The sequence below is a fragment of the Vulpes lagopus genome, chromosome X (genome assembly GCF_018345385.1).
Source record: "Vulpes lagopus strain Blue_001 chromosome X, ASM1834538v1, whole genome shotgun sequence".
Taxonomy (NCBI): domain Eukaryota; kingdom Metazoa; phylum Chordata; class Mammalia; order Carnivora; family Canidae; genus Vulpes; species Vulpes lagopus.
Genome location: NC_054848.1, coordinates 113,630,158 through 113,655,093, shown reverse-complemented (window position 1 = coordinate 113,655,093; position 24,936 = coordinate 113,630,158). Strand labels below are relative to the sequence as shown.

General features: G+C 39.2%; 1 pseudogene; it reads left to right on the top strand.

The window, feature by feature from the left end:
* Positions 1 to 4,279: 4,279 nt before the first annotated feature.
* Positions 4,280 to 4,650, top strand: LOC121482286 (annotated as a pseudogene).
* Positions 4,651 to 24,936: the final 20,286 nt, after the last annotated feature.

Below are 24,936 nucleotides of genomic sequence, written 5' to 3'. Positions count from 1 at the left end.
TCTCGGGGGGCTCCTGATAGACTGCCTTCTGTCTCACCTGTCTTGGAGTGCTGATAGGACGTGGCGTGCTCTAGATGCCTGGAGGCTACTGAGAACAAGAAAGAGCTGCGCAGTGTGCTGCTGCCCCAGAGGACCTGTGATACAACTGACAGAAGCTGACACAGCTTGGCAGCCTCTCCTTCAGGGAGAAAGGGAAGAGTAGAGCATGCAACCAATATTTCAGATTTTCTGGGGGCTTCCTGAGGGACTGGTTTCTGTCTCGCCTGTCTCAGAATGCTGATGGGACCTGGCTACTCTAGATGCCTGGGAGCCTCTGAGAACAAAATAGAACTGGATGACTTGCTGTGTTCCATAGAATTGGCAGTACAGCAGACAGAGGTTTCAACCAAGTATCTTGGAACCAAAAAAAAAAAAAATGACCTTTCAAAACTGAGGGGGGGGGGAGATATTTCCAATAAATAAAAATTAAGCTAATTTCTTGCTAGGATATCTGCTTTCAAAAAATACTAAAGGAAGTTCTTCAGCATGAAAGCACATGATACCAGACAGAAAGTCAAATCCACATAAAATATCGAAGAGCCCTGGTGAAGGTAGTTGCTTAATTATAAAAGACGACATAAATGTATATTCCTCCTTCTGTTAAGTGATTTTTTAAATGCCTCAAAATAATATGTATATCAGTACATTGTTGGCTCTATAACACGTACAAAAAGTAATATATTTGATGGTAACAGCACAAAAGAGGTGGCAAATGCAAAGTTGTACTTGAGTAAGGAAATGAGACCAGGTGAGAACTCAAATCCACAGGAAAAAATAGAAAACCAGAAATGGTAAATAATATACTCCATAAATATATACTTTTTCTCTTCTCTCAGCTTCTTTATATTACCTAAAATTATATAAAGTAACAACTAAATATATTCTTAGGTTTCTAGCACATGAAAATCTGTTAAAAGCTATATTAATTGTATCAAAGTAGGGGTAGAAAATGGAGCTATATAATTATATAGATAACGGAGCTACACAGTTGTAACATTTTTCTTTAAGGAGGTAAAGAAAAAAGTTAACCCAAAATTCTGTATTAGATAATGATAGCCTTAATTTACACATTCAATGCAATCCTATCAAAATACCATGGACTTTCTTCATAGAGTTGGGATCTTAAGATTTGTGTGGAATCAGAAAAGACCCCGAATAGACCCCGAATAGCCAGAGGAATACTGAAAAAGAAAACCATAGCTGGGGCATCACAATGCCGGATTTCAGGTTGTACTACAAAACTGTGATCATCAAAACAGTGTGGTACTGGCACAAAAGCAGGCACATAGATAAATGGAACAGAATAGAGAACCCAGAAGTGGACCCCCAACTCTATGGTCAACTAATATTCGACAAAGCAGGAAAGACCATCCACTGGAAAAAGGACAGTCTCTTCAATAAATGGTGCTGGGAAAATTGGACATCCACGTGCAGAAGAATGAAACTAGACCACTCTCTTACACCAGACACAAAGAGAAACTCAAAATGGATGAAAGATCTAAATGTGAGGCAAGAATCCATCAAAATCCTAGAGGAGAACACAGGCAACACCCTTTTTGAACTTGGCCACAGTAACTTCTTGCAAGATACACCTATGAAGGCAAGGGAAACAAAGGCAAAAATGAACTATTGGGACTTCATCAAGATCAAAAGCTTTTGCACAGCAAAGGATACAGTCAACAAACCTCAAAGAAAACCCACGGAATGGGAGAAGATATTTGCAAATGACCTATCAGATATCAGGGCTAATATCCAAGATCTATAAATAACTTATTAAACTCCACAGCAAAGAAACAAACAATCCAATCGTGAAATGGGCAAAAGACATGAAGAGAAATCTCACAGAGGAAGACCTAGACATGGCCAACAAGCACATGAGAAAATGCTCCGCATCACTGGCCATCAGGGAAATACAAATCAAAACCACAAGGAGATACCACCTCACCCCAGTGAGAATGGGGACAATTAACAAGGCAGGAAACCACAAATGTTGGAGAGGATGCGGAGAAAGGGGAACCCTCTTCCACTGCTGGTGGGAATGTGAACTGGTGCAGCCACTCTGGAAAACTGTGTGGAGGTTCCTTAAACAGTTAAAAATAGACCTGCCCTATGACCCAGCAACTGTACTGCTGGGGATTTACCCCAAAGATACAGATGCAGTGAAATGGCAGGACACCTGCACCCCGATGTTTCTAGCAGCAATGTCCACAATAGCCAAACTGTGGAAGGAGCCTCGGTGTCCATTGAAAGATGAATGGATAAAGAAGAGGTGGTCTATGTGTACAATGGAATATTCCGCAGGCATTAGAAACAACGAATACCCAACATTTGCTTCAACGTGGATGGAACTGGAGGGTATTATGCTGAGTGAAGTAAGTCAATCGGAGAAGGACAAACATTATATGGTTTCACCCATACAGGGAATGTAAAAAATAGTGAAAAGGATTTTAGGGGAAAGGAGAGAAAATGAGTGGGATAAATCAGAGAGGGAGACAAAACATGAGAGACTCCTAACTCTGGGAAACGAACAAGGGGTAGTGGAAGGGGAGGTGGGCGGGGGGACGGGGTGACTGGGTGGCGGGCACTGAGGGGGGCACTTGATGGGATGAGAACCGGGTGTATTACTATATGTTGGCAAATCATCTCCAATGAAAATATATTTAAAAATAAAAAAAATTTTAAAAAGATGATAGTCCTTCACAAAAGAGTGAAAGACCTTTTTATATAAACAGAAACTGAGAGACTCATTAGCAGACCTGCACTCAAAGAAATGCTAAATAATTTCTGTAAACAATGGAAATGATGCAGGATGGAAGCTCAGGTCAATAGTAATGAACATAGAACACCAGAAATAGTAAATTAGCAGGTAAATACAAAGGCTCTTTGAAATAGAAATATTGAGGGTAAAACCTTAAGCCACCTACAAAAGAAAAGAAAGAAGCATTAGCATTATGATCAAAATTTGTGAAGGGAGATAATTTCCTACATAATATTATATCTTTAGCCAAACCAGGAATTGATTATAGGGGTCAAATAATCTCATGTTCAGATTTTTAAAATTCTCTTCATGCACCCTTTCTCAGGAAGCTGCCAGATAATGGTTTCCACTAAAACATGGGTGTAGGGACGCCAGGGTGGTTCAGTGATTGAGCGTGTCTGCCTTTGGCCAAGGGCGTGACCCCAGGGTCCCGGGATTGAGTCCTGCATGGGGCTCCCTGCAAGGAGCCTGCTTCTCCCTTTGCCTGTGTCTCTGCCTCTCTCTGTGTCTCTCATGAATAAATAAATAAAATCTTTAAAAAAAACATGGGTGTAACAAAGAAAATAAGGAACAGAATATCTAGAAAACAGGAGTTCTAACATAGAAGAGAGGTATAAGGAATATCAAGACCCATTCTCAAGAATTCTGATCCAGTGGGTTGGGAGTGGAACCCATTTAGTTGTATGTTTAATAAGTGCTAGGTGATTCTGATGCAAAACCTGATTTAGGAACCAGTGATACATATTTTCTTGTCTGATTTTGTAATAACCCTGTGATTTAGGCATATCAAATCTTATCCTCATTTTACAAATTGAATCAAGGTTGTACATGTAATAAATAGAAAATCTAGGATTAGAATTCATTCGTGTTTTGAGAGAGTTGAGATATTTTCTCACGGATAAAATACAATCATAAATATTTCTCTATGGTCAATTAATTTTTGACAAAGCAAGAAAGAACATTCAATGGGGAAAAAGTCTCTTCTGAAAATGGTGTTGGGAAAACTGGTCAGTTACATGCAAAAGAATGAAACTGGACCACTTTCTTACACTATAAACAAAAATGAATTCAAAATGGATGAAAGACCTGAAACCATAAAAATCCTAGAAGAGAACACAAGCAGTAAGGTCTCTGACATTGATGGTAGCAACCTTTTTCTAAATATGTCTCCTGAGGCAAGGGAAATAAAAGCAAAAATAAACTATTGGGACTACATCAAAATAAAAAGTTCTGCACAGCAAAGGAAACAATCAGCAAAGCTAAGAGGCAACCTACCGAATGGGCGAAGATATTTGCTAACGACGTATCTGATCAAGGGTTAGTATCCATAATATGTAAAGAACTTATACAACTCAACACCCAAAAAAACAAATAATCCTATTAAAAAATAGGCAGAAGACTTGAACACATATTTCTCCAAAGACATTCAGAGAGCCAACCCACACATGAAAAAGTGCTCAGAGAAGCACCGAGTGAACCAAGATGGCGGCTCCCGTGGATGTGGAGTTGAAGAAGGCCTTCACAGAACTTCAAGCCAAAGTTATTGACACTCAGCAGAAGGTGAAGCTTGCAGACATACAGATTGAACAGCTAAACCAAACGAAAAAGCACGCGCATCTTACAGATACAGAGATTATGACTTTGGTAGATGAGACTAACATGTATGAAGGTGTAGGAAGAATGTTTATTCTTTGGTCCAAGGAGGTAATTCACAGTCAACTGTTAGAGAAACAGAAAATAGCAGAAGAAAAAATTAAAGAACTAGAACAGAAAAAAAATCCTACCTGGAGCGGAGTGTGAAGGAAGCTGAGGACAACATCCGGGAGATGCTGATGGCATGAAGAGCACAGTAGGAAATCTCCAGCCGAAACTTCCTGCCCCCTCCCATTCCTGGCAAGGGCAGGTGGGGGGCCCATGTGGAGAAACTTCTCTCCTGCCCTGGTGGACTTTTTATCTGGATGATCTCATAACCCTGTGTTTTCTACTTCACCATGATACCCTTTCAGACCCCAGTACTGTATTTTTTATCCTGGCTCTGTCTGCCACCCCTGTCCAGAACACTCTTCTCCCTGGGGGTGAGTCACAAACTCCCAGGAGAAGGAGATGGGAGCCATACAGATAGGGGAGCTCTGCCCAAGCCTATTAATTAGTTATGCTCCTTAGATCAATAAAAGGCATGTGTTCCCCCCCCCAAAAAAAAGCACTCAATGCCATTCATCAGGGAAATGCAAGTCAAAACTGCAATGAAATATTACCTCACACCTGTCAGAATGGCTAAAATCAGAAATGACAGGTGTGTAGGCAAGGATGCTGAGAAAGGGGAACCCTCCTAAACTGTTGGTAAGAATGCAAACTGGTAAAGCCACTGTGGAAAACAATATGGAGGTTCCTCAAAAAGTTAAAAACAGAACTATTACCCTACAATCCAGTAATCAGGCTACTGGTATGTACCCCCCCCCCAAAAAAGAGAAAAAAACACTAATTCAAAGGGACACATGGACCACTGGGTTTATTGCAGGATTATTTACAATAGCCAAATTATGGAAGCAGCCCAAGTATCCACTGACTGATAAATGGATAAAGAAGTGGTATATGTGTGTGTGCACACAATAGAATATTATTCAGCAATAAAACTAATGAAATCTTGCCATTTGCAATGACATGGATGGAGCTGGAGAGTATTATGCTAAGTGAAATAAGTCAGTCAGAGAAAAACAAATACCATATGATTGCACTCATATGTGGAATTTAAGAAACAAAACAAAGGAGCAACGGGGGATAAAGAAAGTGAGAGAGAGGGAGGCAAACCTAGAAACAAACTCTTAACTATAGAGAATAGACTGCTCATTACCAGAGGAGAAGAGGGTGAGCATGGGTGAAATAGGTGATGGGGTGCACTTGTGATGAGCACTGGGTGATGTATGGAACCGTTGAGTCACTGTATTGTACACCTGAAACTAATATAACACGTGAACTATACTGGATTTTAAATGAAATTTTTAAAAAACAGTGTTTCTCAGGCTATTGTTCATGGACTACCAGCCTCAGAACCTGCTGAGATATTGTTTACGTTGCAAATCCTGGTCCCCATTCTACTGAGATGTCAGGTTAAGAGGTTGGTGACTAGGCCCAGGAATCAGAATTAGTAGCAACCGCCCCAGAGCTCTCTATGCTCACTGATGTTTGAGAAGGCTGATCTAAAATGACTCCAAGAAAAATGCTCCGCATCACTTGCCATCAGGGAAATACAAATCAAAACCACAAGGAGATACCACCTCACCCCAGTGAGAATGGGGAAAATTAACAAGGCAGGAAACCACCAATGTTGGAGAGGATGTGGAGAAAGGGGAACCCTCCTGCACTGTTGGTGGGAATGTGAACAGGTGCAGCCACTCTGGAAAACTGTGTGGAGGTTCCTCAAAGAGTTAAAAATAGACCTGCCCTACGACCCAGCAATTGCACTGCTGGGGATTTACCCCAAAGATTCAGATGCAATGAAACGTCGGGACACCTGCACCCCGATGTTTCTAGCAGCAATGTCCACAATAGCCAAACTGTGGAAGGAGCCTCGGTGTCCATCGAAAGATGAATGGATAAAGAAGATGTGGTCTATGTATACAATGGAATATTCCTCAGCCATTAGAAACGACAAATACCCACCATTTGCTTCAATGTGGATGGAACTGGAGGGTATTACGCTGAGTGAAATAAGTCAATCGGAGAAGGACAAACATTATATGTTCTCATTCATTTGGGGGAATATAAATAATAGTTAAAGGGAATAGAGGGGAAGGGAAAAGAAATGGGTAGGAAATATCAGAGAGGGAGACAGAACATGAGAGACTCCTAACTCTGGGAAACGAACTAGGGGTGGTGGAAGGGGAGGAGGGCGGGGGGCTGGGGGTGACTGGGTGACGGGCACTGAGGGGGGCACTTGACGGGATGAGCCCTGGGTGTTATTCTGTATGTTGGCAAGTTGAACACCAATAAAAAATAAATATATTATTAAAAAATAAATAAATAAAAACTCCAAGAAAAAAAATAAAATAAAATGACTCCAAGAGGTGACTACTTACAAAGGGAATGGAGGGAGGAGCTGTTGTGAGCACATTACATACTTTTGTGTGACTTACCAAAAGACCTCTCTCTCTGACATAATTATAAACAGAGGCCCCCTCTCCTATAACCAGAGTTGTGACTTGGAAAGAAGTGGATGAAAAATGGGATTTCAGCCATCACTTATCCCCTGGGCCAGGTGTCTATGCATCGCAAAATCAATGAGTTTATTTCGGAGAAGTAGTCATTTGTATATATTAATGTGACATTCATGTTAACAATGATATTGATGAATCAATGGCCGTTTTTATTTCTATTTCATTGCAACCTGGCTAAAGACACAATTTGAACCCAGTCACATAAAATGTGGTCAAACCTCATAAAGGGACAAATTGAGAAACTTCGTTAGCAGAAGCTTTCCAGTGTTCTGAAACCTCGTTGGTTCATCGTTTCTCAACTTCCCTGTTTAAATTTTGGAGTTATTGATATTCCCTTAAATCCTCCAGTATTTGCAAAACTGTATTTAAATGATGCCCACCTCTCAATTGAGTGAAAGGGTACTGGACATAAATCTCTTCACTTTGTACTCTCTTATTTTCACATGCCGTGTACACCTGCGACTTTTTGACAATGCGCCTGATATTTGCTGGAAAAGCACATCCACATACTGATGTTGCTGCATATGTTTTCTCATTTGCATTATGTTCTTGCAATCCTCATTTTAAAGCCCCTTGTCATTGTTTTCCCTTCAGTTATCTTGTGTGGTCCCAAGGCACATATTTCAATATCTGGTCAGTGAAAATACCAACTTGAACTAATAGTATAAAAGGAAAAAAAACATAAATACTGAGAGTATAGCTCAGAAACTATTGAGGTACAATAAGATATTTGTAGAGTAGATGTTTCCTCAAATTCCTTTCCTAAGATTTAAGAGTGAGTGAGCGAATTCCTTTGGATAAAAGTCAGGCTATCAGGTTTGCAGTTCCCACCCCTCAAAAATATAAAGTGCCACTCTAAAGTTTGCAATTCCTTTAGCCTGAGCATGAGAGATGCTTGTCTGCCTGAAATATGGTCCTGGTTGGATTTGTTCAGTCCCCGAAATATAGCCATAATCTGACCACTTCTCATTAACCATCACTGCAACTACCCTACCAGCCTGATTGGAGTTACCATCACTTCTCACCTGGATGACCTCGACAGCCCGCTAACTGATCTTTCTATTTCCATCTTTGTTCCTCTTCAGTTTGTTCTCAGCAGAACAGCCACATTGATCCTATTAAAGCATATATCAAATTATATTCTTCTCTGCTCAACAAACTCAGGTGGCTTCTCGTCTCATTCTGAGTAAAAACATTTATTTGGAAGCCCATGTGCTCCCTCCAAATCTCCCCCAATCCCATCCCCTACTGTTCTTCACCTGCCTCACTCCAGTCATCTGGCTTCCTTGAACACCCCATGCATGCCCCTGCCTTGGAGCCTTTGCAACTGTTGAGCCCTCTGCCCAGATATTCTTCCCTTAAATATCTTCATGGATGACTCCTTTATCTCTGCAGGTCTCTGCAGAAATTGCAATTCTTATCCCTGCCACCTGTCTTCCTTATCTCCTTTCCTTCATTATTTTCCATAGGCTTTTACCAATTAATATACCATATACTTTTCTTATTTATCTGTCTATTGTCTGGCTCCCTACCCTCCCCCGCCCCCACCCCACCACACACAAAAGTAAATTCCATGAGGGCAGGAATTTTTATCTGTTCACTACTTTTTCCCCCAAACCTAGAATGATGCCTGGTGTGTACTCAAAATTACTTGTTGAAAGGCTGGGCAGCTGGGTGAGTGGATGAAAGGTTAATATTAGACATATCAAGATTATGCCTTTCAGGTTATAGCAGATAAACCATTCTATACATACCTCTTAATTGTCTTTCTAAAATCTATTAAAAATCTTCATCAAGGGTCTTACAATTTTGAGTTTCCTCTCAATCTAACCCTCAAAATTACGCTCACCCCTTTTTTAACATTGGAAAATAGACACAACACATATCTACTGGAAAAGCATCTCCTCCTACTCTCCTCTCTCCATATTTCCCCACACCAACAAAATCTTGCACCTGGGTAGGTAACAATTGCAGTTAGGTGAATCCCTATTTCTATTGTGTATTCTAACCCTCACAAGTAGAGTATTTAGCCAACTATCATTTAGAGAACAAAGGAATCATTTTTGTAATTGAATTTCCTGAGAAATAATAGCATTTAAAATAGAACCTAGTATTTTTTCAACCAAAATTAGAAGTATGAAAAAATGGCACAAAACCAGGAGTGAAAGGAGCACTCCTTTTTGATTATAGCGAAGGCTTTGTTTGTGATCATTCAGCAGAACTTTTTTTGAGTGTGTTCACTTAATTATATTCTTTAATGGAATGTGTAACATGGCAGTGCCCTTGGGATAGAGATGCCAGTTTTGTTTCTATCTGACCCCAAACACTTTGTTCACTGTTGCTAAAATAAGCTGAATCAAGAAGAGACAAATTGTTCAGTTCAGGGACAGGAAATACGGAGTAGACAAAACCCATAGAGACAAGTATTGTAACTAAGGTATCAACTAGTGCAGCATCCTTATTTGAAAGTAGTTGAACTTGAGACCCAGAGACGAGAAGTGTTGGGCCCAAGGTCTTTCATGTAGATTCTCATTTGATGATCATAATAACCTTAATGGATATGCCAAGCTGGTATCTTTAGCCTTGATTTACCAACAAGGATTTTGAGGCTCAAAGAAAGAATACGATTTATAGAGAGAGCATCAGCTTTTAAGTAATGAACCTTGCTTTCTATTTCTGACTCTGTCTTCTAGCCTTTCTACTTAACCTTGGCCAAGTCCCTAACCCATTGTTGGTTTCAATTTCATCATCTGTAAACTAGAAAAGTGAAAATGAATGGATTTCTAATTCTTTCATGTTATGATTCTACAGCTTTTTCACTGTAACATAGTCAGGTCTTGACTCTGTCCACCCTGCCCTTTGCTTCTTCATGCCTGGAGCAGGATGATCCTTATTCTACTTGGGGAATAGGTCAAAAGGAGGTGGTGCTGAAGCTTGCACACAGAGGCTCTTAAGTCAAGTTTGGCACCATATGGTTTCAGAATTAGGAACCAATAAACTGTTTTTTTTTTCCCAATGAAATCAAACAATCATCTTCAGAGCTACTGCCCTTGACCCAGATGTGATGAGCAGATGGAACAAATCCCTCTTTGCAGTGGAGTAAGTAAGGATCTGCAAAACATTTTCACTTTCAAAGGAAGAAGTCCCATGATCTCAACTTCGAGAAATTTCACCCAAAGCATTTTGTTTGCAGAAAGGAAAGTATGTGGCTCTGCTTGGTCTTACTGGGGGGAAAAAAAGCACTGAGACACAGATAGGACCATTAGTGAAGAGTAATTTCTACTGCTCTGATAGCGCTGGAATTGCATTGACACCACAGGATTGAAGACAATTGGAGGAACATTGTTTACTAATATGATAAGGACGTTGTGCCTTTCGAGTCAGGCAGACCTGGATTCAAATTTTGACTTGATCATTTATAATTTGTGTTTCTTTGCAGTTATTTCTATTTGTGCTTCCTAATGTATAAGGAGTCTAGCACAGAATAGGCACTGCATACCTATCAGAGAAATAAAATACTACCTTTTCTTTGTGACTCATCATTTGTATCTATAAAATATATATAATGATTTCTGTCTGACAGTGCTGTTGTGAAGATTAAATAAGCGAATGTATGTTAGGATCCTGTATTAGTTTCCCAGGGCTGCTGTAATGAATTACCACAAATGTGGTAGCTTAAAAGAACAGAATTTTATTTTCTCATAGTTCAAGAGGCCAAAAGTCTGAAATCACGGTGTCAGCAGGATTAGTTCCTTCTGGAGGCTCTGAGGGAGAAAACATATCATGCCTGTCTCCTAGCTCCTGGTGGTTGCTGACAATCTTTAGCATTTTTTGGTTTGTGACAGTATAACTCCAATTTCTGTCTTCTTGTGGCCTTCTCTGCGTCTCTTTCTCTGTTTCTGTAGGTCTTTCTGTATCCAAATCTCCTTCTTGTAAAGAAACCAGTCATTGGACCTAAGGCTCACCCCAAATCCAGGATGATTTCATCTGGAGATCCTCAAATAGTATTATCTGCAGAGACCTTACTTCTAAATAAGGCCACATTCTGAGGTTTGGGAGAACAGGAATTTTTGAAGGACACTATTGAATCATTTACAGCTCCTAACCCGTAGTAGAGGCTGTATTACATTTAGTTCCCTCTTAATGCTGGAGAGAGCATTATTGGATGATGTAGAAGTACACAATACTACTATAAATAAAAAATGGTACCATCTTTAACGTTTTGGATTATGCATTTTGTTGAAAGCTTCATGAACAAATACATTTTATTTGTTCTCTTTAGTCATGTAATGAGAGAAACTTGTCATTATAGGCATCTGCTAGCTCTCTGAAATAGGAGTCCTGATTATGTGTATTTTATTTGCCTCTGTGGGGGAGAATAATTTTTCCTCTACCTTTCTTGGCTGAGACCCCCTGTAATAAAAGATTAACAGAAGAAAAAGACAAGTTTAATAACATGTATACCTCCTGTATACATGGGAGAGACCCAGGAAAACTGAGTAACTCCCTGGAATGGCCCAAGATACCACCTTAGATACCGTTTCCAGCCAATGAAAAAAGAAAATGTTTGGTGGGGTAGAGCCAGGTTTTCAGGCAAAGCACAGGTAACAAGGATTAAGTTGTTATTCAGATTTAAGTCCATGCCTTCTCCATTGATAACTTTCTCCATATTTAGTCGTCGTCCTCCTCTTGGTACAGAGGGAGATACCCTTATAGATGGAAATTTCCCTTGTGAGGGCCAAAGGCAGGCAGTTCTTAAATGTGATACTTCAGCATATTGGTTATTTTGAATTAAAGTTACTTAAAAGAACAGTCAGTGCCATTAGAACACTCTGAGCCTCCCCTCCATACCCTTGTTGTCTCCAGAAAGCGGGAAATTAATCTCCCATGTGAAAGATACCTTCCCCGTAACAGGAGCTAAAGAGACATCTTTCTCTCCAGAGATAGGGAATTCAGAAATGAGAAGGCTGCATAAATAAACCTTGTTACTTTTGCTCATTTACTACCCTAATCAAAATTCTCTTTAGAATTCCTTACTGATTAAAGCTCCTCTAAACATAGATTTTCTTTGTCCTGCCAATTCCTCACATATTTATGCCTCTTTGCCTAAAGAGTATAAAAACTGCCTGCCTTGGTCATTTCTTTAGGTCTCAATTTTACTATTGGGCCTCTGTGTGCATGAAAGTAAACTTTGTTTTTTTTTTCTCCTGTTAATCTGTATTATGCCAATTGATTCTAGACCAGCTAGAAGAATCTTGAATGTATAGGAAAATTTTTTGTCCCCAACACCTTTATAAATCGAAATTACTCTTACAAAAGGGTAATTAACTTTTACTTGCTTTTTAAGAACTTCTCTCATGTCTGCTATTTTTAAAAAAAAATAATCAGCATAAAATAATCTTTATGCCAAAGAGACATTTTTTAAAGATTTATTTATTCCTGAGACACACACACACACACACACAGAGAGAGAGAGAGAGAGAGAGAGAGAGAGAGAGGCAGAGACACAGGCAGAGGGGGAAGCAGGCTCCATGCGGGGAGCCCGACTTGGGACTCATCCCAAGTATCCAGGATCATGCCCGGGCTGAAGGCTGCGCTAAGCCACTGAGCCACCCGGGCTGCCCAAGAGACATTTTTGGATAACAAATTCTCCCATTTACTTCTTTAATACCTTGTATCTGCTTTTCCCTATTTCCTTCACTGTTTTAACTTTGGGGGAATTCTTTTTGTGTTTTATATTAATTAGAATTTGATTCAGCTGCCTAACACAAAAAGTCCAAAACGCCACCGATTTAAACAATAGGAAAGTTAATTTTTCTCTTGTCTAAAATATTTCCAGGACTAGACATCCAGGGCTAGTAGTACAATTTTAAAGTCTCCAGGGATTGAAATTCCTTCCATTTTTCTGTCCCACCCTCCTAATATGGTCTAAGATGGATGCTGAAACTCTAGCCATTGTATCTGTGTTCCATGCATTAGAAGAGAGATTAGGCAATGGAGTGAGTTATCTTTAAGGAACCTTCCTGAATGTTGCACACAACACTTTCATTTACATTACACTGGCCAAATCTTAGTCTTCTCATTTGTTCTCACAGCAAGGGAGGTTCAGAAATACAGTTGTTTGGTTAAGCATATTGACAAACCAAACAAGTTCGAGGTTCTGCTATTAAGGAAAAGGAAAAGTAATATTGCGTAGCAATCTTTACTACATTATTACTAAAGGAACTTAAGGAAGGCAACAAGAAAATTCAAGGAGAAAATGTCCAAAGGATAGGAAGAGCAATGCTATTGTCATGCCTTCCTCTAAACTATTTTTCCCACATCAGGCTTATTTCAGACCACTTGGGTTTGTACATCTACTTCCAAAATTTAAAAAAAAAATCTTACTCTTATAGTAAAATATAATGATTTCCACATTCATGAGCACTTGACACTGTGGTAAGAACCTGGCATTTCTCTGCCCTTGAATTAACTGATGACCTTAATACATTTAAACATGAGTGCAAAAGAAATGGAGAGTAGATCGCTGAGTCTGTAGTTTGTGAGTTCCTTTGTTGAGTCATGGCTTTATAATCCAGTCTCTCCTTTTTTTGCCAGTGCTTATTCTTATGATGTATAAATGAGAGGTGACTACTTACAAATGAAGAAATCTAGTTTAAGCATAACTTACCCCAAAACACTTGAGCACTGACTTGCAGTACCTAAGTTCTTCCTTTTCCTTGGAAAAAGATTATTTTACTTACTTTACTATTTATGACTAAGACATTGTGCCACTTTTTTGGAGATTTTAATAATGTGCTGATGCATAGGTTGGTACCAAACTGCTAAGATATTAATGATGAATCCATGTTGGAATCTCATTTATACATGTAAGGTAGAGGAGAGTGAAGCTAGTTTCCAAGCCTACTCATGTGTAGCCATATACATTTTTGTTAGCCAAGAAAGGATGCCGAGACCATTTTTGCATCATGCCCCTGTAAGAAACAGAGTACCTAGTGAGCTCTGAATAAATGACATTATTTGTATGCAGATCTTCTTTATTCTTTTTTAAGATTTTATTTATTTATTCATGAGAGACACACACAGAGAGAGAGGCAGAGACACAGGCAGAGAGAGAAGCAGGTTCCACGCAGGGAGCCACGCAAGACTCGATCCCAGGACTCCAGGATTATGCCCTGGGCCTAAGGCAGGCGCCCAACCACTGACCCACTCAGGTGTCCCTGTATGCAGATCTTCTATTTGAAAAAAAAAAAAAAGATCTTCTATTTGAAACTCTCTTCCTCTCTTCTTCATTGTCTTTATATTAGCATGTGTGTTAAAATCATTGTTCTTTCTAAGAATGAGAATGATCATATCTTTTATTGACACTCTCTACTCTGGTTCTTAATGCATCTTAAACTCCAAAGAGACCTTGAATTCATATTTCCCCATCATCCATTATATTTTAAACCAAATAGTTTGTTCTTTGAATCAGAAATAGTCTAAGCTTGTATAGTGATTCTAGCAATTCAAAGAACTTTCCTAAAATGCTTCTCCATTAAGGAAAATAACTATTGTTTGGATTCATTAAAAGTAAAACCTATACATAAAAGCAAAACTGAGCAAACTAGAGCAGTGTGCCCCTCAAATAGCATTATTTTCAAAAAACTATGTTGAATCTTTTGCATTCTGTGATCTCCTTAGTCACGAGAAGCTATTCTAAAGGCTGCGCTAGCTCTCTTCCTTTCAGCAAAACAGAATTTTCACAACTTGCCTTGCCAAGCTGTAAATTCTTCTTTCAAAATACCAATATTTTAGTTGCATTTTTTCCCTTACACAACCCATTCACTTTAATTTTACAAGGCTTTAACTGGGTGGCCTACTACAGATTCTCAGATCTAGAGTATTTACTGTGCAGAGTCTGGACTGGGACTAGATACTGAACTACCAGTGTTTATTCATTCACTGAGCTGGTCATGCATATGGTATCCCATCTACTATTCTCTATTTGTTGTTGCAGGTATTGGCTCCTGGGATCTAATTAGTGCAATGATTTGTTCCGTAAGAGGTGTTAATCCCATGCATCGTATCTGGTATCAGTAGGACTCCACAGCCATATCTGAATTCAAATGTTTCTATTTCATATTTAGATACAGCTAGAGGTCAAGATTTAATTGTGTGGAGGGCAGGTGAAAACACAACTCCTCATTACTTTCCTTGCTCTGTGGTCTGTCTTTTAACCCAAAATCACTAATGCTACTTCTAGTTCTCAGGCTGATATGCAGTCTTTAATGGCTGGTGTCAAGATCGAGGAGATCAGAGTGATTTCCTCCTCTGCGGTTCATCAAGAAGTCCTCAGAGCCTCCGTTGACAGTCACTGACACCTCCAAAACAGAGGGGGTTGAGTGACAATATCTGGAGATAATGTGGTATTTCTGGGTAGGTACAATAATGTGAGATTAAAATTTTCAAAAGGACTTCTTGCTTGAGTAGGAATGTTTCTCCAGTTGTTTATTGGCCATTCATTCATTAGTTTATTCATTCAACAAACATTTACTGAATGACTACTACATGCCAAGCTCTGTTGTAGGTGTTGGGAATTGGCTGTGAACAAGACAACAAGGTCTCAGCATTCATAGAACTCATATTTTTGTGCAGGAGACACAAGAAACAAGGACAAACAAACTTCAGATGCTAAGAAGTGCTATAAAGACAAAAATAGATGAGAAATTCATAAGTGGAAAAAGTATGACTTCTGATGCTGTTTAAATGTACTCATCAGGGCCTTACAGCACATCAAAGAGATGTTCTGGGGTTTCTCATGTAAGTTTTTGAAATTCACTTGGAAAATGAGAGAGCAGATACAAACACAATCCATCGTATTTCCAGTCTGAATGTCTGCCCACAGTCCCTATTGAAAAACAGCAGCCATCATTTCAACAATGAGATGGAAACCAGTAGGGTCAGGCAGACACAATCTATTAACTTGCTATCTGTTGCTAGAGTGTCACGGAAATGCCTTTGCCAAACAAGTGAGTCTGATCCTATGCTGCTGACCCAGAAAGGTGGTCACCACATGCAGGTTTCTAGGCCAGGTTGACTAGTGATGACTCTCTCCAAGGGAGGAGAAATAAACAAATTGAAATGAGGAAAGCAATCCTGGGCTGTGTCAGTATGGGTGCCCTCCCTTGTTGTTGGGTTCATGCGTATGATTTGCCCCCAGCCTTGCTTCATTTTCTGTTTCTGGGGATGTCCTGTATGATGACTCTGTGTCTGTAAACAATTTATTACATCTGATTTCTATGTGCTTTTCTACATTTCTACCTCACTGTTGTCCTGACTTCTATTTTATTTGCAGTCTGATTTCCTACTTCCAGTTTTTCTCCTAGTCACCTTGCCCTCTGGATGCCCATTGCACAGCACATATCCTGGTGCAGTCACTAAGATACATGTACAGGCCTGTCTGCAAATGACCTTATGGGCTATGATCAATTGTGTTTTGAAGTCTTCACAGATATTTTTAAATCTGCTTAGTTCTGAAAATCTCCTGTTTTTGTTTGCTATTCTTAGATCAAGTTAGGAAAAAAAAATATCTACCATTTGCATTACACTCATCATTCCATCTCAGTTTCCACCCTAATTTTTGGTGGTCTAAGGTTAATCTGTATAAAGTTTGAAACTTGATTTTCCTTCCCCACTAGTTAAAGACGTACAAGGGTCTTATCTCAAATATGGACTTCTCAACTAGGGACAGTTTTGTCCCCTAGGGGACAATTGGCAATGTCTGGGGACGTTTCTGGTTATCACAACCCGGAGAAAGTTGCTACTGGCATCTACTGAGTAGGTGCTAGATAGATATCACAGATTCTGCTAAACACCCAACAGGGCAAGCCCTCACAAGAAATCATCTGGACCTGTGAGGGAGGAAATAAATTCCCTCTACCCTTAGGTTCTTGGCGGAGAGCCCCCCACACACACACACTCCCACCCCTATAATAAAAGACAAATTAAAAAGAGAACAACAAACTGAAGTTTAATTACATGCATACCTCTTGTATACAGAGGAGAGACCCAGAAAAACTGAGTAACTCCCTGAAATGGCCCAAGCCACCACCTTAAAAACTATCTCCAGCTAAAGAAAAAGAAGATGTTGGGAGCACTCCACTGTATAACTGAAACTGATGTAGCATTGTATATCAATTATATTCAGATAAAAAAAAGAAAAAAGAAGATGGTAGGCATGGGTGAGCCAGTTATGGGAAACTCAGAAAAAGCACAGTGAATAGAGGTCAGGTTGTTATGCAGATTTAGGTGTTACCTTCTTCATCGGTAAGAGTTTCTAGAGATTTAGTCATCCTCTTCCTGGTATAAAAAGGGAGATACTCTTACAAATAGAGATTTGTTTATAAATGTAAATGTTCCTTACAAAAGAGTAACTTCTCAGTTTTCAGAGCTTTTCCTATGTCTACTCATTCTTAAAAAATATTTTAATAATCCTTATGCCAAAGATAAATATTTGGGGGTGGCAAATTCTGTTCCCTTTATTTCAAATATCAGTAGTGCTGAGAAACCCTGATAGAGACTGAATTAGGTTGATACAGGACTTTATCCCTCTGCAGTTTCCACTCAAAGGTTGCTCTCATCTTACATATATGTACTTATGGATGTCCTGAGGAATGGAACATGGAAAAGTGTATTTTTAATGATGGCCTGGTATGAAGAGAAAAATTTAAGGAAACACTGAAATATATGAAATATATTTGAAATATATGCAAACGTCATAGTGTGTCATTACTAAATTAGCAAATTTTCGATGTATTATATTTAACTTAAATTTTGTAAATTAAAAAAAAATTAAAAAAAATTTGTAAATTAAGATTTTATAGCCACTTAAAATATATTGTTTTACTCACATGATTATAAAATTAATAATTACATTCGGGCAGCCCGGGTGGCTCAGTGGTTTGGTGCCTGCCTTCGGCCCAGGGCCTGATCCTGGAGTCCCAGGATCGATTCCCACATTGGCTCTCTGCGTGGAGCCTGCTTCTCCCTCTGCCTGTGTCTCTGCCTCTCTCTCTCTCTCTCTGTGTCTCTCTCATGAATAAATAAAGAAAATCTTTAAAAAAATAATTACATTCACTTTGAGGTGTTTTTTTTGCTCTATACAGTTTTAGCTGCTGCATTACAGAAATTGTACTTTTTGAGTTTTGTTTGTTTGCATTGTTTATCAGCTTGTAAGATGATCAGTGTTCTTCATTCAATCATTTAAACAGCATTATCATTTGCTTTTTCACTAATGAGAAGTGGGGAATCATTTGGTGAAGGGTGCTAGATGCAGTTGAAAACATACACACACAAATGTATATATATATTTGACAGAGAGAGAGAGAGAGCACAAGCAGGGGGAGTGGCAGAGGGAGAGGGAGAAGCAGGCTCCCCATGGAGCAGGGAGCCCAACACAGGGCTCCATCCCAGGACACTAGGATCATGACCTGAGCCAAAATCAAGAGTTGAATGTTTAACCAATTGAGCCACCCAGACACCTCAGTTGAAATAATATCCTAAAAATAAAAGTGCTAAGTATTCTCAGAATTACATATTATATAAAGAAAAAAAAAAAACAGAGAAGTGACCCTTTACCTTTCTAGTAACATTTTAAAAGTAGTTAAATCCTGGAAACAGCATCTGGGCTTTAGTACCAATTTTTGCTTTCTGAATTAAAAACAATGAAATCAATATTCTGAATGACTGTTCAACTTTTATTTATTTCAAAACTCAAGTTAGTGGTTTTATTTGCTAAACCAAGGCAAATATTTCCAATAGGGAAATACTTACCTGAACAATTTCAGCCTTCAGAAATGAGATAATTTACCAATTTATAGTCATGAACAAGGAAAGTATATGGAAAGAAAAATAATTTTTTCCAGGTTGTATTTTCAACAATTTTTAAAAGACTCAAGACAATAGCTCTCACTTCCAAATCTTTCATGAAACTATTAGAACTTGCTTGTATAAATTCCATTTTATAGGATTTCTTCTTGCCTGGAGTACTTATTTAGGTAGAGGTAACAAAATCCATATTATAAGGCTTAGTGGCACAGAGATATAAATAATTATTTATAGAATTACATTTTCAAGAACTAAAAGGAAATGATTACTGCCTGCATGTTTTTACACAATTCTGTTGTTTCATGGCATTTAAAGTGGCCCCCAGTGCAAAACACAGGATCTGCAACTAAAAGTTTGGGGATGAAAGTCAGAGTAACATAGTTAAGAGATTCAATGTTGGGTGACGGGCACTGAGGGGGGCACTTGACGGGATGAGCACTGGGTGTTATTCTGTATGTTGGTAAATTGGACACCAATAAAAAATAAATTTATTTTAAAAAATAAAAAACATAAGAGATTCAACATCAAACAAACCTAGTTTCAGATTCATGTCCCACTCTACTAACCATGGGCCTTTGGACAAGTTGCAGAGCTTGTCAACTAGTCTGGCCAGTGCACACAGGTGTTACTGGAAGGCCAAGATATTGCTCTCCTCGATCTTAGGGCAGCTAGAGCCTCAGAGCCTATAGCCTTTGGCCATTCTTTCTGTAAAAAAAATGGGATTGCTGTGAGAATTAAGTTACATTAATATTCTTCCCAGTATACAGTGAGAGCTCAATATATGTTATAGATGAGTAGTAGCACTAAAAGGTTGAAATATGTACGACATGTTAAAGAACCAATTATTTAATAATCTGAACCTCCATATAAATGCAAGGCACATGAGAGGGAGAATCATATATTCATCTTAAATATATTTTTAAAGATTTATGTGTTTATTTTAGAGAGAGAGAGAAAGAGCATGGGGGAGGAGCAGAGAGATAATCCTCAAGCCGACTCCTTGCTGAGCATGGAGCCTGACGCAAGGCTTGATCCCAGGACCCTGGGATCACGACCTGAACAAAAACCAAGAGTTGGCAAATTAACCAACTAACCAACCCAGAGGTCCCACTATGATTTATTATAATCATGTGCATGTGCATATATTAAGTTTTCAAAAACTAGTGGCTTTTTCAAAGGATCGTAACCTTCAGTGTTATCTCCTGATGGAATCTCTGTATGGATATATTATTTTCTTTATTTATTTTCATTTTCACCTTTTGTGGTGCTTCACCCAGGTTTTGACATTAACCAGAGTATTTCCACTGTTGAATGATCAGCTGTCAGAGGAAGATGCTTTGTTTTGTTCAGTGGTGGTTGTTTATTCTTTCTGACCAGAAACCATATATGCCATGCTTCTTCACCAGCCTATCAAGTTTTCCATTATCTCTGGCTGTGAATTTGACAACTTCCTGGGCTTTATTTTGTTGTCAGTCAGAAGAACATACTTACTTTGTTGTGAGCCTGCCACTAAGCCTTCACTTTCTAACTTTTTTCTTTATAATGACTTGAAAGAGCTTGCAACAGGAGCTGTGTCTCCATGCTTGCTAGACAGATACCCTGCCTACATTTGGGTCCATCTGGTGCCTGCTATGAAGTTTTCAATTGTACAAGTGGAAACTAGACTTGAGTGGCCGTACCTGATTTTAACCAAAAGCTAGGACACCATTGGAGAGCAAAGGAAAGAAACAATTTCATCCCCATGCCAGACATCTGACATTTGAAGAGACTTTCTTATTTAGGATATTCTATTGAAGTAAATTCACCCATTTAAAAACAAAATCACTTCCCAATGTGTGCCAGGCGGTCCATCACAGACAGAGGAGACTAAGAATAGAATTCCACATGTCCTGGACTTGAAAGAGCTTGCAATTTAGCCTGTACCAGAATCACCTGGAAAGCTCATAAACATGCATATTCTAAGTCTCCAACTACAATAGGTCTGAGCTATAGGCTCAGGAATCTGCATGATTTGCAGGCGTCTCAGATGATTCTGATCCAGGTGACCTTTGGATGACACTTTAAAGAATACTGGCTGGCAGGGGACACAGCCAGATAAAGCATAAAGAAAAGGGATCCCTGGGTGGCGCAGCGGTTTAGCGCCTGCGTTTGGCTCAGGGCGCGATCCTGGAGACCCGGGATCGAATCCCACGTCGGGCTCCCGGTGCATGGAGCCTGCTTCTCTCTCTGCCTGTGTCTCTGCCTCTCTCTCTCTCTCTCTCTCTGTGTGTGTGTGACTATCGTAAATAAATTTAAAAAATAAATAAAAAAAAGAACTTAAAAAAAAGCATAAAGGAAAGCTTGTAGTTAGGAATGATTATGATGTTGGTGGGCAGTGAAGAGGTACCTTGTTAGGAGATCTAGGTCCCTGTTATGGAATAGTGGGATGAGAGTACAGAGGCAAGGTCAGGCCAGCACAGGCAAAACCTTGGATGTCAGTCTGAGGAGGTTGAACAAATTCCACATGTCATAGCATTTTAGCTATATCAAAGAGGTCATTAAAGAACCACTGGATGGAGATATATATATATATATAAAATGGAATATTACTCAGCCATCAGAAAGGATGAATTTCTACCATTTACATCAATGTGCATGGTACTAGAGGATATTATGCTGAGAGAAACAAGACAATTATATGGTTTCACTCATATGAGGAATATAAGAAACAGCACAGAAGATTATAAGGGGAAGATTGGAAAACTGAATGGGAAGGCATCAGAGAGGGCGACAAACCATGAGAGGCACTCAACTCTAGGAAACAAACTGAGGGGTGCTGGAGGGGAGGGGAGTGGGTGATGGGCATTAAGGAAGGCATGTGATGTGATGAGCACTGGATGTTATATGCAACTGATAAATTGTTGAACACTCCATCCGAGACTGATGGTGTACTATATGTTGGCTAATTGAATTTAAATTAAAAAAAAGAAACACTGGATGTTTTGAATAGAAAGGTGCTTCTGTGAGATTTATGTCTCAAGGAAATTATTCTGGCAGCAATGTCTAAGATGAATTGGGGCAAAAGGAACTTGAGAGCTTCTAAAGCCAAGAAGCATCAGTTATATTTGTCCAAGTGTGAGATGACAAGGACTCGGACTAGGGGGGTAGCAGTGAACAGATATAAAAGGCATACACTGGAAGGACTGACAAGGCACCCGAAGGTTGCAGAGGATGAGGGCAAGAGAGGATACAGAGAAGGCTCTAAGGTTTGGTACTAGAACTAATGAAAGGTTGAAGATGGCAGTGACAAACATAGGAAGGTGGTAAAGGTGAACAGATTTCCTGGGAAGACGAAGACTAGACATTTGGACACACTTGATCTGGATTGAAAGGAGAAAATATTCAAGTAGATGTCTCCTGCTGGCAATTAGAGATATTGACTACAGACTAAGAAAAATGCACACCCTAGGTCCTAATAATGGTGTCATGACCCCAAACTGTATTATTTCTGTTGGGTTTTGTAAGAAAAAAAAATCTTGTTACTATACCAAGAATAATCTTTATGTATGTATCTACTTTTAAATTGCAGTATTTATCATTTATGATAGAGGAGAAACTGCATGATTTTCTTAGTTTTCTCTTAAGTTATGCATTAAAATATCAGTGAACATTAAAATGTTCCTTTAAGGGATACCTGGGTTGCTCAGTGGTTGAGCATCTGCCTTCAGCTCAGGTCGTGATCCCAGGGTGCTGGGATCGAGTCCCACATCAGGCTCCCTGCAGGGAGCCTGCCTCTCCCTCTGCCTATGTCTCTGCCTCTCTTTCTGTGTCTCTCATGATTAAATACATTAAAAAATAAATAAATAAAATAGTCCTTTAAGAACCAGGGTAATGCTTTTGGAGGAGGTATTTGGGCTGACATTGCACGGATTAGATTTTAGCGCAGAAAGTAGCACAGGTACTCTCCTAAAGGCGGGCCAAATAAAAACGTCTACTGCATCAAGGACTTGCAAGTGTTCAGAATTTCCAAGGGCAGAAGACCCTGAGGAAATAGATAATAGTGAAAAATGGAGAGGCTGAAGTTGGTTCATTTATAAATAGCTAAGATTGTTCATACTGTGTTTTAGAACTTTGTAGGAGGAAAAAGCCCAACTCCGGTTCATTGTGACAAAAAAAGTCAAGCAGTTCCAGCGGAGGAAACAAACATAGACTGCTTTAAGTAACATACAGATATGTCAACCAAAGTGTTTATTTTTATCACAGTTTACAAGTCAGACAAAACTTTTTAATCTTTCAGGAGGTCTGTGATATCTGTTCTCAGATGATCAATATATCTGAAAAGAAGCTATGTGCTAATCGGTCTCTAAGTCTCCAGGGACCAATGAGCATGTATCATTTAAAGGAACCATACACAATGTAATAACCATTATTCATTGACTATAAAGAGATCCAGAGTTTTACAGAGCAGCCTGCATTGGCCATTTAGGCCAAAAATAACAGACATCACTTCCTCTGTCAAACAGGTGTCATTTGATTGATATTTGTATTTATTCTTCAAAAACAAACAATAAGTAACTGACGAGTTTAAGGACTAAAATTCAGAGCCTTGTCTTTTAAGTGATGAGAATTCTGCTAATACATAATATTTTCAGTGATTATCTGTGTAGGTTAGGCAAAGTCCATGTGGACAGGTGAATATTCAACTTCAAATGGCAAAGGTCAAGTGGAATTTGACCTGGCTATTGATAAACTGATTATTTTCTGCCATACTGGGAAGGTATCCAAGGGGATACTGGAAAATCCTCTAAGGTCTGTTTGATTCCTGACTGGAAACTTTGTAATGTTTTCTGGGTGATAGTTTGGTGGATTTTTAATAGTCTTGGCAGGCTTGACTACAAAATTTTATTATTTTTATTTTTTTATATATTTTTTAATTGGAGTTTGATTTGCCAACATATAGCATAACACCCAATGCTCATCCCTACAAATGCCCCCCTCAGTGCCCATCACCCAGTCGCCCCATCCCCCCACCCACCTCCCCTTCCACCGCCCCTTTTTGGTTTCCCAGAGTTAGGAGTCTCTTATGTGTTGTCACCTTCTCTGATTTTTCCCACTCATTTTCTCTCCTTTCCCTTATAATCCTTTTCAGTATTTCTTAAATTCCTTGCATGAGTGAAACCATATGATGTTTGTCCTTCTCCAATTGACTTACTTCACTCAGCATAATACCCTCCAGTTCCATCCACGTTGAAGCAAATGGTGGGTGTTCGTTGTTTCTGATGGCTGAGGAATATTCCATTGTAGACATAGACCACATCTTCTTTGACTAGGTAGGAGTCCCCTTCCTCCCTCGCCACTCCATGTGTGTCCCTCCCAAAGCTGCGTGCTTGGTCATAATGACCATCCCCAATAAAGGAGGACCGTTCTTTGGTCAAGGGTATACGAGTAGCTGTGCTCCCCTGCTAGAACCTCCAAACAAGCTCTCAAGGACTCCAATATTTTAAACAATTATTTAGTTGTGTATCGGCAGAAATTAAATATTCAAAGGTAATGAGCTTAATCATTACAAAGTGTCTCCTTAAAGATGATGCAATAATGGCTAGTGTTGCATTTACTCTTTGAAGCATGGGCAGAGGAGGGTATCTAAACTTAATATTTTAACTTAATATTTAAGCTGATTGCATTGGCTGTAAAAAAGGGCACTTCAACTATGTAGAAAGTGGTTGTCTTCCTTTGCAGCCCATATGCAAAGTGTAGGGGAGGAAAACTTTCTCCTTCTTTCCCTCTAGGTTCTTTGGCTGCTCTAATAATTAAAATGATATAAAACAGATTAACTGGAGAAAAACAAATTTAATTTCTCACGTACAGGAGCCCCAAACATACGAGGCTCAATAAGTGACGAAAGCAGGCAGCTTTTATGCCTTTTTAATAAGGAAACAATACATTTGTAAAGAATTGACAAGACAAAGGGGTGTAGGCTTGTGATAGTAAATTAGTGGAAAAAGTAGCAAGGTTGTTTATATAGCCTTCTCCAGCCTTAATTCCCGGTCTCTGGTGATAAGGAAGCCTTGTACCCTC